We start from the raw sequence: 6,000 nt of genomic DNA, 5'->3' as shown, positions 1-6,000 counted from the left end.
TTGACAGCATTTGCAATATGTTATGATTTTTATTCCCTGCATAAACATAGAAAACAAAATTTTAATGTGAAAACTCTGTTCCCTGACCAACACAGGACTTCAGAATATCTGTTAATATCCATCCTTTTTCATTTACCTCTTAGTCAAATACAGGAGTTGAGTTGAGTTGGAGCCTAACCTGGCAGACAGTAAACACAAGGCAGAATACACCGTCCACAGGACACAAGTGTTTTATCATCAGCTTAAGAATGAAATAGTGTGCAAACAACTGGGATTTTTACTTCACTCTCAGTCAGCTCAAACACTGACACTCTATATCTTCTGTTACAATCTGAACAAATAGTTCTTACATTTCAGAGTATTTTGTGGAACCTCTGACATGTGGGGGGCTCAGGTCTTTCTTTCATTTGATATGCATTACTTTTTCAGCTTTTTCAGTGGGTATCAGATTACAGCTAAAACGTGCATTGGAAAATTGAGTTTGGGGCAACTGAACCAAAAAAAATGGACTTTCTGTGTTTTTATATTAATTACCAATTTTATTTTTGCCTCACTGGAGCAGAGGTTTAAAATTTCAAAATTGTTCTGATTTCAAGTAAATAAACACCTCTGGACATTTACAGTAAGCTGCAGTATATATACACGCAGTGTACACAGAGGTAATAAAAACACAGTTCTATGACTGAAATCATTTTATGACACCACAAAGTTTCATATGGAAATTATATTGTTTGGTTCTGTTTATTGGTACAATCACCACAAAAAAGAATCACATTCTTTATTGATATTGCTATAAAATAACACATAAATACATCCAGAGATCAATTATTTCATATGACAGGTCTGATACCTTTGTGTCCTGGCTTACATTTTGCTGATCTTATAGTTACTTACTTTCTTGTACTGTTTTCTTTTCAGTGACACATTCTCTTTGCCATTTTCCCCCATGTGGTGGTAATACTTCATGTGCCTTTTTAATCTGGAGAAACAACACATTAACTCCCCCATCAACTTTATCCAACACTTCTGCCCTACTGTATATGGCATGAGGCCTGAGTTGCGATCAAAAGACATCTTGGATGTCTTTGAAATGCTTGTGACATGTCCATGATTCCTAGAATAATCCTTCGGTAAACATATGTTCTCACCCATCTTTTGTTTCTTTTTTAAATGGCATATTCAATAATATCATTTCTCCTCTACTGTTTTACTGATTCCATACCAGTTCTTTGCAAATCACTCTCCCTGGCATCAAGAGATGTGGAGTCACCCATTTAAAAATATCAAATTAAAAATCTACTCCTCAAAGAAAATTATTGTACATCTTCCCATCTTCCAAGATTAACTTCTCTAGATGCTCATCTTTGCCATGCAAATTGATGTAATTACTGTAATTGAGAATGTGGTTACGATAAGGCCTACTGGATCACATATGTTTTAGCAAATAAAAAGTATTTTTCCCTTTTGCACTATTTTGTATAGTTTATTAAAATATATCGTAGTACATACTTCTGAATAATATACATATATTTAATATTCTATATACAGCATAGAAATTATCAACAGGCATTTATCATTAGAAAAGGTCAACTTTGACAGAATTTTGCACCACAGCTATGACCATGACTTATCAACACTACTCAGCACAACAATTAGCAGAACACATATTTCAATTCACAAGTTAATCAAGGCGAATATAATGACATAAGAAAAAGAAAACCAGGTTAAATTGTCAGATTATTACTTTGAGAGTACTGTACAAAAAAGTGTTCAGATTTGGGAAAACATTTTTATTGTCCCCTCAGAAAACATGTTATGTGATAATGTAGAAAAAAATCTAAATAAGGAATAGTACCTAATGCTTCCCATATTCATCTCTTGAGGGATGAGCACCTTTTGAAGGACAAGGAGAAAGAAAAGTTATAAACTGTTACTGAATTGATTTGAATTATTTTAAATTTGCTTTAGCAAATACTTTGAGCTAGAACATGGCCAGAAATTACTTTGCCCAGAATAACCCCTTTTCAAAATTAAAAGCAATTGCATTTAAAATCAATTTGGCATCTTTCTCCAGTGTAATATTCAAGCACAAAAGAAGGGTGCTTATCTATTCATTTCCATTTTATTAAAAAAGTATAGTAACATTGGGATTCAAAATCTGCAATTAGGAACAGACACACTTAACCAAAATAGTTTACTAGCTACAGTATTTTAAATCATACTTCCAAGTCACCGAAAATCACTTTACATAATTCTTTCATTATTGGTGCAATAACGTATTAGTGTCAGTACTCTTTTTAGTGCTCTTCATGCCTAACATTCTCAAGAGTGCTGCACAGATGGAAAACCAAACCACACAACAGATAAAATCAAAATGAATAAAAACATGATCAGATAAAAATATGCTTGACTTAAAACAACTCATATTTTTTAAACCTTCCCTGCATCAGGTAAATATAATTCCACTGTCTGGAGGCATAACAGCAAGACGCTCTCTTTCCAACAGATGTCAGACAGTATCTTTGAACAACCAGAGTCAGCATTTGCTGATCTTAGGGGGAGTGTTGGTTCATACAAATTAAGTAGCTCTTGAAGACACTGAAAACATTTCATCAGTTTTTCTGGTGTTTCCAGACATTTCCAACCTACACACATTTGAAACAGGTGTTTCTGATCACCAGACTGTCTTACTGGACCCGTTAGTTACTCTGCCTCCTATTAACAGTAAATAGAATTTTACTTTCTGTAGAACGATTTAGGTGAATCTAATTCAACCGTTTGATGGAGGAGATCACAAAAAAACCCCTCTTTATGTAAAGTAGCTCTATCTGATTGGCATGAGAATTCTGTTATTCTTTGCAAACACTGTAATTATATTGCTATTCTAGCTTCTATGAAACAGAATTTCCTTTTATTTGTTTTTGTTTTACTTGTACTTCTTATAAATGCATATAATGAAGCCTGTAAGAAGGGCAGATCTTCCCCCTGTTTTAGTGCTACACTGAGAGGCTACAGTATTCCTACAGTTCTTTACTATGCAATCAATAAAATGATCAAACCAGCTAACAGCACTCTAATGAACAATATAACACACATGCAGTTTTATTAGGACAACTTCGCAGATTTGCTTCTGAAGACACCCTGTGACAGCATAGTGATAAAAGTTCCCCAAGTACAAAACTCTGGATGGACAAAGACAACCTAGCGGATTTCTTCACAATGAACAATGAAACAGGTACAGTACCTTTCTATATGGCTTTGCAGTGCACAGTACATACTTAGCATATATAGTATATAACATTTTGCTTATTTCCACTTTGTGTTCTCTTGATGACAATGCTCTTGCTTAAAAAGCTCACAATAAACTTTTTTATCATCAAATAAGTACATTACTTGGGGGAACTTTAATAATTCATTTGGTTTTCAATAGCTAATTGATCTGAAGATCTCATCCAGCTACCTCCATGCAATTTATTCTCTATCCTGTTAATTTCAGATGCCTCTCTTTTTGTAAATATACTATTCTCAATAACATATTGTTGTTTATTTCAACCCAATTCATTGAAAATATTCATATTACAGATTGTTTCTCTGTAATCCCCGCTTCAGAAACCTTTATCTATTTTTTATGTGACTAACTAGGAACTTGCTGAATAGTTGTGCTGCTAATTAGTTTTTCTGGTATCTATATCAATGAACAGACAGTATTAAATCTGCAATACAAAAAAAAACATGTTTGTAAGTGTGAATAAATAAATAAAAATCCCTAAAAGTAAATTTTCCATTTAGTGTAATAACATGAAAATCTCTTTAATTCATTCTCTTAATATATTGCATACTTTAATGTATATTATTTCCTATATTACATATACTGTATCAGGTCAATACTGCAATGTTCTTCCAAGTAAACTTATCTTTAAGTGTTTCTACATACTATCAAAACGTGTCAATTATTACAGTTCTATACTATAATTTCAGAATATACACACACACATATATATATATAATGCTGTGTATATACAGTATACTGCTGAAATTAAGTGAGAGGGGCTGGATTATTTTTTGTGTATTGGCCTTCTCAACAAATGAGAATGTTTTATCTACAAGACTGTAACGTTTGTCCTCACGAAAATAAATGCATTTAACACACATAAAATAAGCAACCTAAACATTTATATCTGTAAATATTTGTATTTAAATATCTGTTAATAAATCTACTATTGTACTTTGATTTTCGTACAATGTAATTTCAGAGCGCCTGGTATTGCTGTAACTATACCATTGCCGCCGTAGCCTGAGCATGCGCACTAGCTGTTAACACAATCAAATGCGCTTGCGCCTCTTTGCTTTGACCTTTAACCTGGCAGTTTAAACCACAAGCGCGAGGGAAGTGTTGTGGATGTAAGTATATTATTTTCTTTTATTGGTTCAAAAAAAAAGTTTTTATAGCGTTGACCTCTTTACAGTAACAGTGTTCGAGTAACAAAAATGTGATAAGTTAGCGATCTAAACAGTTTCAAGATCCTTACATATATTTATTGGTAGCTTGTTTCCTTGTGTTTCTATAAAGCTTGATTTTTTTTTACAGTGGCCAAGCAATAACCTGTTTTTGTTAGTATTATTATTCAACTTTGAAGGTGACAGTGTCGAGTTTTAATATTATTAATTACCATCTACTTTGAGCTCATTAGCGAAAAGCGTAGCAAACCAGAAACTTAGATGCCATGCATATTTTACAGAAACTTAGACGAACTTGACAAAACAACGAAATACAGTTTAGTATTCAGTAGCTGAACTAAGCGATATGTCACGTTCTGATGTTTTCAAAGTAACCAGATGCAGGAGGAATATTCAATGTTTTAATTTAATTTAATAAATACGGAATTTGCTGTTTTTATTACCTCGTGGATGCACTGACAATATGCCGCTCGTTTCTATGGTACAAATTGCAAACCTATTTACTATTAGTGATCACAGTAAAAGCTTTTTTGAAAACTGAAGTTTTCTTGAAAGCTTTGTAATCCTCCATCCTCCAGTAAACCATTTCTGCTGCAGTTCTGAGTTTATTGAAACGGAGAGGATTAGCAGTTTAGTGGATCACGTATTCGTAAAGGTAATTGCATTTTTTGCTCTTAGTTTTAAAGGACGTTATTGTTATAGTTTATTGGACGTTATGTCGCATTTCTTTCGATAATGCTCCGCTCACCTCCTGTTCTCTAGTGAAACTCTTAGGATTTCGATTTCTTGCAACACTTTTATATTTTGTGAAATGAAAATGCGTTTCACTTTTTAGTCAGAAAATAGGTATGTGAAGAGTTGGGTTTAATGACATAACTGTAGACATACGTCATAGGAATTTGAGACCCGTTAACTTCCACTCTGTATGAAAATTGCTGTCAATTAAAGATTATGAAATAATAATAATTATAATTAGTAATTGCTTACACTTATATAGTGCTTTTCTGGACACTCCACTCAAAGCGCTTTACTCCCCTCCACCACCACCAATGTGCAGAATCCACTTGCATGATGCGATGGCAGCCATAGTGCGCCAGAACACCACACATCAGCTATCAGTGGGGAGGAGAGCAGAGTAATGAAGCCAATTCATAGATGGGGATTATTAGGAGGCCATGATTGGTAAGGGCCAACGGGAAATTTGGCCAGGACGCCGGGGTTACACCCCTATTCTTTTTGAGAAACGCCCTGGGAACTTTAATGACCACACAGAGTCAGGACCTTGGTTTTGCGTCTAATCCGAAGGATGGCGCCTGTTTACAGTATAGTGTCCTCGTCACTTTACTGGGGCATTAGGACCCACATGGACCGCAAGGTGAGTGCTCCCCTGCTGGCCCCACTAACACCTCTTCCAGCAGCAACCTTAGTTTTTCCCAGGAGGTCTCCTATCTAGGTACTGACCAAGCTCATGCCTGTTTAGCTTCAGTGGGTTGCCAGTTGTGAGTTACAGAGTGATATGGCTGCTGGCATAATAACATAAAG

General features: G+C 34.6%; 1 protein-coding gene across 1 annotated transcript in view; it reads left to right on the top strand.

The window, feature by feature from the left end:
• The first annotated feature begins 4,362 nt into the window (after positions 1-4,362).
• Positions 4,363-6,000, top strand: part of pot1 (protection of telomeres 1 homolog) — a 92,422-nt gene continuing 90,784 nt past the window's right edge. The window contains exon 1 of the mRNA XM_088923458.1: positions 4,363-4,401. The gene's annotated coding sequence lies outside the window, so the exon portion shown is untranslated. The remainder of the gene's footprint in view (positions 4,402-6,000) is intronic.

This window comes from Atractosteus spatula, chromosome 8 (assembly GCF_055471065.1).
Source record: "Atractosteus spatula isolate fAtrSpa1 chromosome 8, fAtrSpa1.hap1, whole genome shotgun sequence".
In the NCBI taxonomy this organism is placed as follows: domain Eukaryota; kingdom Metazoa; phylum Chordata; class Actinopteri; order Semionotiformes; family Lepisosteidae; genus Atractosteus; species Atractosteus spatula.
Note: the sequence above shows the minus strand (reverse complement) of the source record. Positions and strands in the feature narration are given on the sequence as shown.